Here is a 6,000-nt window from a genome sequence, read left to right on the forward strand (position 1 = left end):
CGCTCAAATGGCTCAAATGGCTCTAACAAGGGAACATCCCCATCGCACCCCCCTCAGATTTAGTTATAAGTTGGCACAGTGGATAGGCCTTGAAAACTGAACACAGATCGATCGAGAAAACAGGAAGAAGTTGTGTGGCACTATGAAAAAATAAGCAAAATATACAAACTGGGTCGTCCATGTGTAAGATAGGCAATATTAAGGGGAATGTGACGCAACGAGCTTCGTGGTTCCATGGTTAGCGTGAGCAGCTGCGGAACGAGAGGTCCTTGGTTCAAATCTTCCCTCGACTGAAAATTTTAACTTTTTATTTTCAGTTTATGTGAAAAACTCTTATGTTTTCATCACTTTTTTTGAAGTGATTATTACATCCACAAGAAAACCTAAATCGGGCAAGGTAGAAGAAACTTTTCACCCATTCGCCAAGTGTACAAGTTAGGTGGGTCGACCACATATTCCTGTCATGTGACGCACATGCTGTCACCAGTGTCGTATACAAAATATCAGACGTGTTTTCCTGTGGAGGAATCGGTTGACCTATGACCTTGCGATCAAATGTTTTCGGTTCCCATTGGAGAGGCATGTCCTTTCGTCAACTAATCACACGGTTTTGAGGTGTGGTCGCAAAACACAGACACTAAACTTATTACAGTGAACAGAGACGTCAATGAACGAACGGACAGATCATAACTTTGCGAAAATAAAGAAAGCAAAATTTTCAGTGGAGGGCAGATTTGAACCAAGGACCTCTGGTTCTGCATCTGTTCACGTTAGCCACGGGACCACAGCGCTCCTCACCTCACATTGACCTTAATATTGCCTATCTTACACATGGACAACCCAGTTTGTATATTTTGCTTATTTCTTCATAGTTCCACACAACTTCTTCCTGTTTTCTAGATTGATCTGTGTTCAGTTTTTCAAGGCCTATCCACTGTGCCAACTTATAACTAAATCTGAGGGGGGTGCGATGGGGATGTTCCCTTGTAAACACTATGGGACTCAACCTCTGAGGTCATCAGTACCCTAGAACTTAGAACTACTTAATCCTAACTAACCTAAGGACATCACACACATCCATGCCCGAGGCAGGATTCGAACCTGCGACAGTAGCGGTCTCGCGGTTCCAGACTGTAGCGCCTAGAACCGCACGGCCACTGCGGCCGCCTACAACTACTTAAACCTAACTAACCTAAGGACATCACACACATCCATCCCAAAGGCAGGATTCGAACCTGATTATCGCGTGGACGTTTCTTGTGCGTTCGATGGAGGGTAAAATGAACATGGGAACACCAAAAACAGGACACATTACCGTGCCTAAAACGGTGCAGGAAACCTGTAGACATCCAAAACAGCTTCCAATCGTCTGTAAATCGAAAAATGCAGGTTCTGTACGGCGTTCAAGGGAATCTTATGCCACTGTTCCTGCAAAACAGTTGCAAGTTCAGTTACCGATGACGGTGGTTAGAAATTATTTAATTTAAATATTTGTAATTAATTTGTAAATATGGTGAAAGACTTCGGAAACTGAGAACAAGAAAAAAATTTATTGCTCTTCCTATAAATCAAGAAAAATCAAATTCTCTTGTACCTGACTGCGATTATAAAAATATTTTGTAACATCTCTTAACAATTAATACAATAATGTTCCTGCGTGTAACAGGAAACTTACCTGGTCTTGCCGCTGCAACTGCACTGATGTTCTGCATCTAGCAACATGCTAAAATAATTAAAAAGAAATCCTGCGGTCCATGCAAAGTACAATGCAAGGTCACAACTACTAATACAACTACTGCCATTTTTTCAAATATGGAAACTGAAAGATGAAGACAGGTTTGGTCAACGAGACTTAAGCGGTGTAAAAAATGATGTTGTTGTTGTGGTCTTCAGTCCTAAGACTGGTTTGATACAGCTCTCCATGCTACTCTATCCTGCGCAAGCTTCTTCATCTCCCAGTACCTAATGCAGCCCACATCCTTCTGAATCTGCTTAGTGTATTCATCTCTTGGTCTCCCTCTACGATTTTTACCCTCCAAGCTGCCCTCCAATACTAAATTGGTGATCCCTCGATGTCTCAGAACATGTCCTACCAACCGATCCCTTCTTCTAGTCCAATTGTGCCACAAGCTCCTCTTCTCCCCAGTTCTATTCAATACCACCTCATTAGTTATGTGATCTACCCATCTAATCTTTAGCATTCTTCTGTAGCACCACATTTCGAAAGCTTCTATTCTCTTCTTGTCTAAACTATTTATCGTCCACGTTTCACTTCCATGCATGGCTACATTCCATACAAATACTTTTAGAAATGACTTCCTGACATTGAAATCTATACTCGTCATCATCATCATCATTTAAGACTGTTTATGCCTTTCAGCGTTCAGTCTGGAGCATAGCCCCCCTTATATAGTTCCTCCATGATCCCCTACTCAGTGCTAACATTTTTGCCTCTTCTGATGTTAAACCTATTACTTCAAAATCATTCTTAACCGAATCCAGGTACCTTCTCCTCGGTCTGCCCCGACTCCTCCTACCCTCTACTGCTGAATCCATGAGTCTTTTGGGTAACCTTGCTTCTCCCATGCGTGTAACATGACCCCACCATCTAAGCCTGTTCGCCCTGACTGCTACATCTATAGAGTTCATTCCCAGTTTTTCTTTGATTTCCTCATTGTGGACACCCTCCTGCCATTGTTCCCATCTACTAGTACCTGCAATCATCCTAGCTACTTCCATATCCGTAACCTCAACCTTGTTGATAAGGTAACCTGAATCCACCCAGCTTTCGCTCCCATACGACAAAGTTGGTCGAAAGATCGAACGGTGCACAGATAACTTAGTCTTGGTACTGACTTCCTTCTTGCAGAAGAGAGTAGATCGTAGCTGAGTGCTCACTGCATTAGCTTTGCTACACCTCGCTTCCAGTTCTTTCACTATGTTGCCATCCTGTGAGAATATGCATCCTAAGTACTTGAAACCGTCCACCTGTTCTAACTTTGTTCCTCCTATTTGGCACTCAATCCGTTTATATTTCTTTCCCACTGACATTACTTTCGTTTTGGAGATGCTAATCTTCATACCATAGTCCTTACATTTCTGATCTAGCTCTGAAATATTACTTTGCAAACTTTCAATCGAATCTGCCATCACAACTAAGTCATCCGCATATGCAAGACTGCTTATTTTGTGTTCACATATCTTAATCTCACCCAGCCAGTCTATTGTTTTCAACATATGATCCATAAATAATATGAACAATAGTGGAGACAGGTTGTCTTACCCCTGAAACTACTCTGAACCATGAACTCAATTTACTGTCAACTCTAACTGCTGCCTGACTATCCCTGTAAAGACCTTTAATTGCTTGCAAAAGTTTGCCTCCTATTCCATAATCTTGTAGAATAGACAATAACTTCCTCCTAGGAACCCGGTCATATGCCTTTTCTAGATCTATAAAGCATAGATACAATTCCCTGTTCCACTCATAACACTTCTCCATTATTTGCCGTAAGCTAAAGATCTGGTCCTGACAACCTCTAAGAGGCCTAAACCCACACTGATTTTCATCCAATTGGTCCTCAACTAATACTCGCACTTTCCTTTCAACAATACCTGAGAAGATTTTACCCACAACGCTGATTAAAGAGATACCTCTGTAGTTGTTACAATCTTTTCTGTTTCCATGTTTAAAGATTGGTGTGATTACTGCTTTTGTCCAGTCTGATGGAACCTGTCCCGACTCCCAAGCCATTTCAATTATCCTGTGTAGCCATTTAAGACCTGACATTCCACTGTATTTGATGAGTTCCGACTTAATTTCATCCACCCCAGCCGCTTTATTGCATTGCAATCTATTGACCATTTTTTCCACTTCCTCAAATGTGATCCTATTTCCATCATCATTCCTGTCCCATTCTACCTCGAAATCTGAAACATTACTGATCGTATTTTCACCTACATTGAGCAACTCTTCAAAATATTCCCTCCATCTGCCCAAGGCATCCACAGGATTCACCAGCAGTTTTCCTGACCTGTCCAAAATGCTTGTCATTTCCTTCTTATCTCCCTTTCGAAGACTGCTAATTACACTCCAGAATGGTTTTCCAGCAGCTTGACCCATAGTCTCCAACCTGTTTCCAAGGTCTTCCCACGATTTCTTCTTCGATGCTGCAATTATCTGTTTGGCTTTTTTTCTTTCTTCAACATAACTTTCTCTGTCTACCTGGGTTCTGGTATGTAGCCATTTTTGATACGCCTTCTTTTTCCTTTTACAGGCTGCCTTGACTGTATCATTCCACCAAGCTGTTTTCTTCATCCTACTTTTACACACTACTGTTCCAAGACATTCTTTAGCCACTTCTAGTACTGTGTCCCTGTACCTTGTCCATTCCTTTTCCAATGACTGTAATTGACTACATTCAACTAACTGGTACCTTTCTGAGATCGCTGTTATGTACTTGTGCCTGATTTCCTTATCCTGAAGTTTCTCCACTCTTATCCTCCTACATATGGACCTGACCTCCTGCATTTTCGGCCTCACAATCCCAATTTCACTGCAGATTAAATAATGATCAGTGTCATCAAAGAATCCCCTGAATACGCGCGTGTCCCTCACAGCCTTCCTGAATTCCTGATCTGTTATTATATAGTCAATGACAGATCTGATTCCCCTGCCTTCCCAAGTATACCGGTGAATGTTCTTATGTTTAAAAAAGGAGTTTGTGATTACTAAACCCATACTGGCACAGAAATCCAAGAGTAGTTTCCCGTTCCTGTTGGCCTCCATATCCTCTCCAAATTTACCCATAACCTTTTCATACCCTTCTGTTCGATTTCCAACCCTGGCGTTAAAATCACCCATGAGCAGAACACTGTCCTTGTCCTTTACTCTAACAACTACATCACTGAGTGCCTCATAAAAACTATCCATCTCATCTTGATCTGTCCCTTCACAATCCGAATATACTGATACAATCCTAATTTTCTTGCTAGACACTGTCAAATCTATCCACATCAGTCGTTCGTTTACATAACTTATTGCAACTACGCTGGGTTCCATTTCTTTCCTGATGTAAAGCCCTACACCCCATTGTGCTATTCCTGCTTTGACTCCTGACAGGTAGACCTTGTATTCTCCCACTTCCTCTTCTTTCTCACCCCTTACCCGAATGTCACTAATAGCTAGAACGTCCAGCCCCATCTTACTTGCAGCCTCTGCCAGCTCTACCTTCTTCCCAGAGTAGCCCCCATTGGTATTAATAGCTCGCCATCTCATAACCATTTGTTTGCCAAGTCGTATCTTAGGAGTCCCTGGTTTGTCAGTTAGAGGTGGGACTCCGTCACCTCCAAAGGTCCGAGGCATTTTGCTCTGATTGTTGCCAGCATCATATTTAAAGTACCGGGGAAGCAGGTTGCTAGCCTTACTTGCCCCAAGTCCCATTGGGTTTTACCCCTAACGGCTGAGGGACTAACCGGTGGATTTGATAGTCTTTGCCGTATGAGCACAAAGGTGACCACGACTCAGAATATGTCCGAGATGCCCAGCCTTATTCCAAAGTAAGTGGTATCCCGACTGTCGGGACCACTTACTTGGTCACTCATACGTTGCCCGTGGTTCATGAACTAGGACATGACTACAGGAACCCACACCATGAATCTATACTCGATGTTAACAAATTTTTCTTCTTCAGAAACTCTTTCCTTGCCATTGCCGGTCTACATTTTATATCCTCTCTACTTCGACTATCATCACCGAGCGAGGTGGCGCAGTGGTTAGCACATTGGACTCGCATTCGGGAGGACGACAGTTCAATCTCGCATCCTGCCATCCTGATTTAGGTTTTCCGTGATTTCCCTAAATCGCTCCAGGCAAATGCCGGGATGGTTCCTCTGAAAGGGCACGGCCGACTTCCATCCCCATTCTTCCCTAATCCGATGAGACCGATGACGTCGCTGTTTGGTCTCTTCCCCCAAACAACCCAACCAACTCGACCATCA

This window comes from Schistocerca cancellata, chromosome 9 (genome assembly GCF_023864275.1).
Source record: "Schistocerca cancellata isolate TAMUIC-IGC-003103 chromosome 9, iqSchCanc2.1, whole genome shotgun sequence".
Lineage (NCBI taxonomy): Eukaryota > Metazoa > Arthropoda > Insecta > Orthoptera > Acrididae > Schistocerca > Schistocerca cancellata.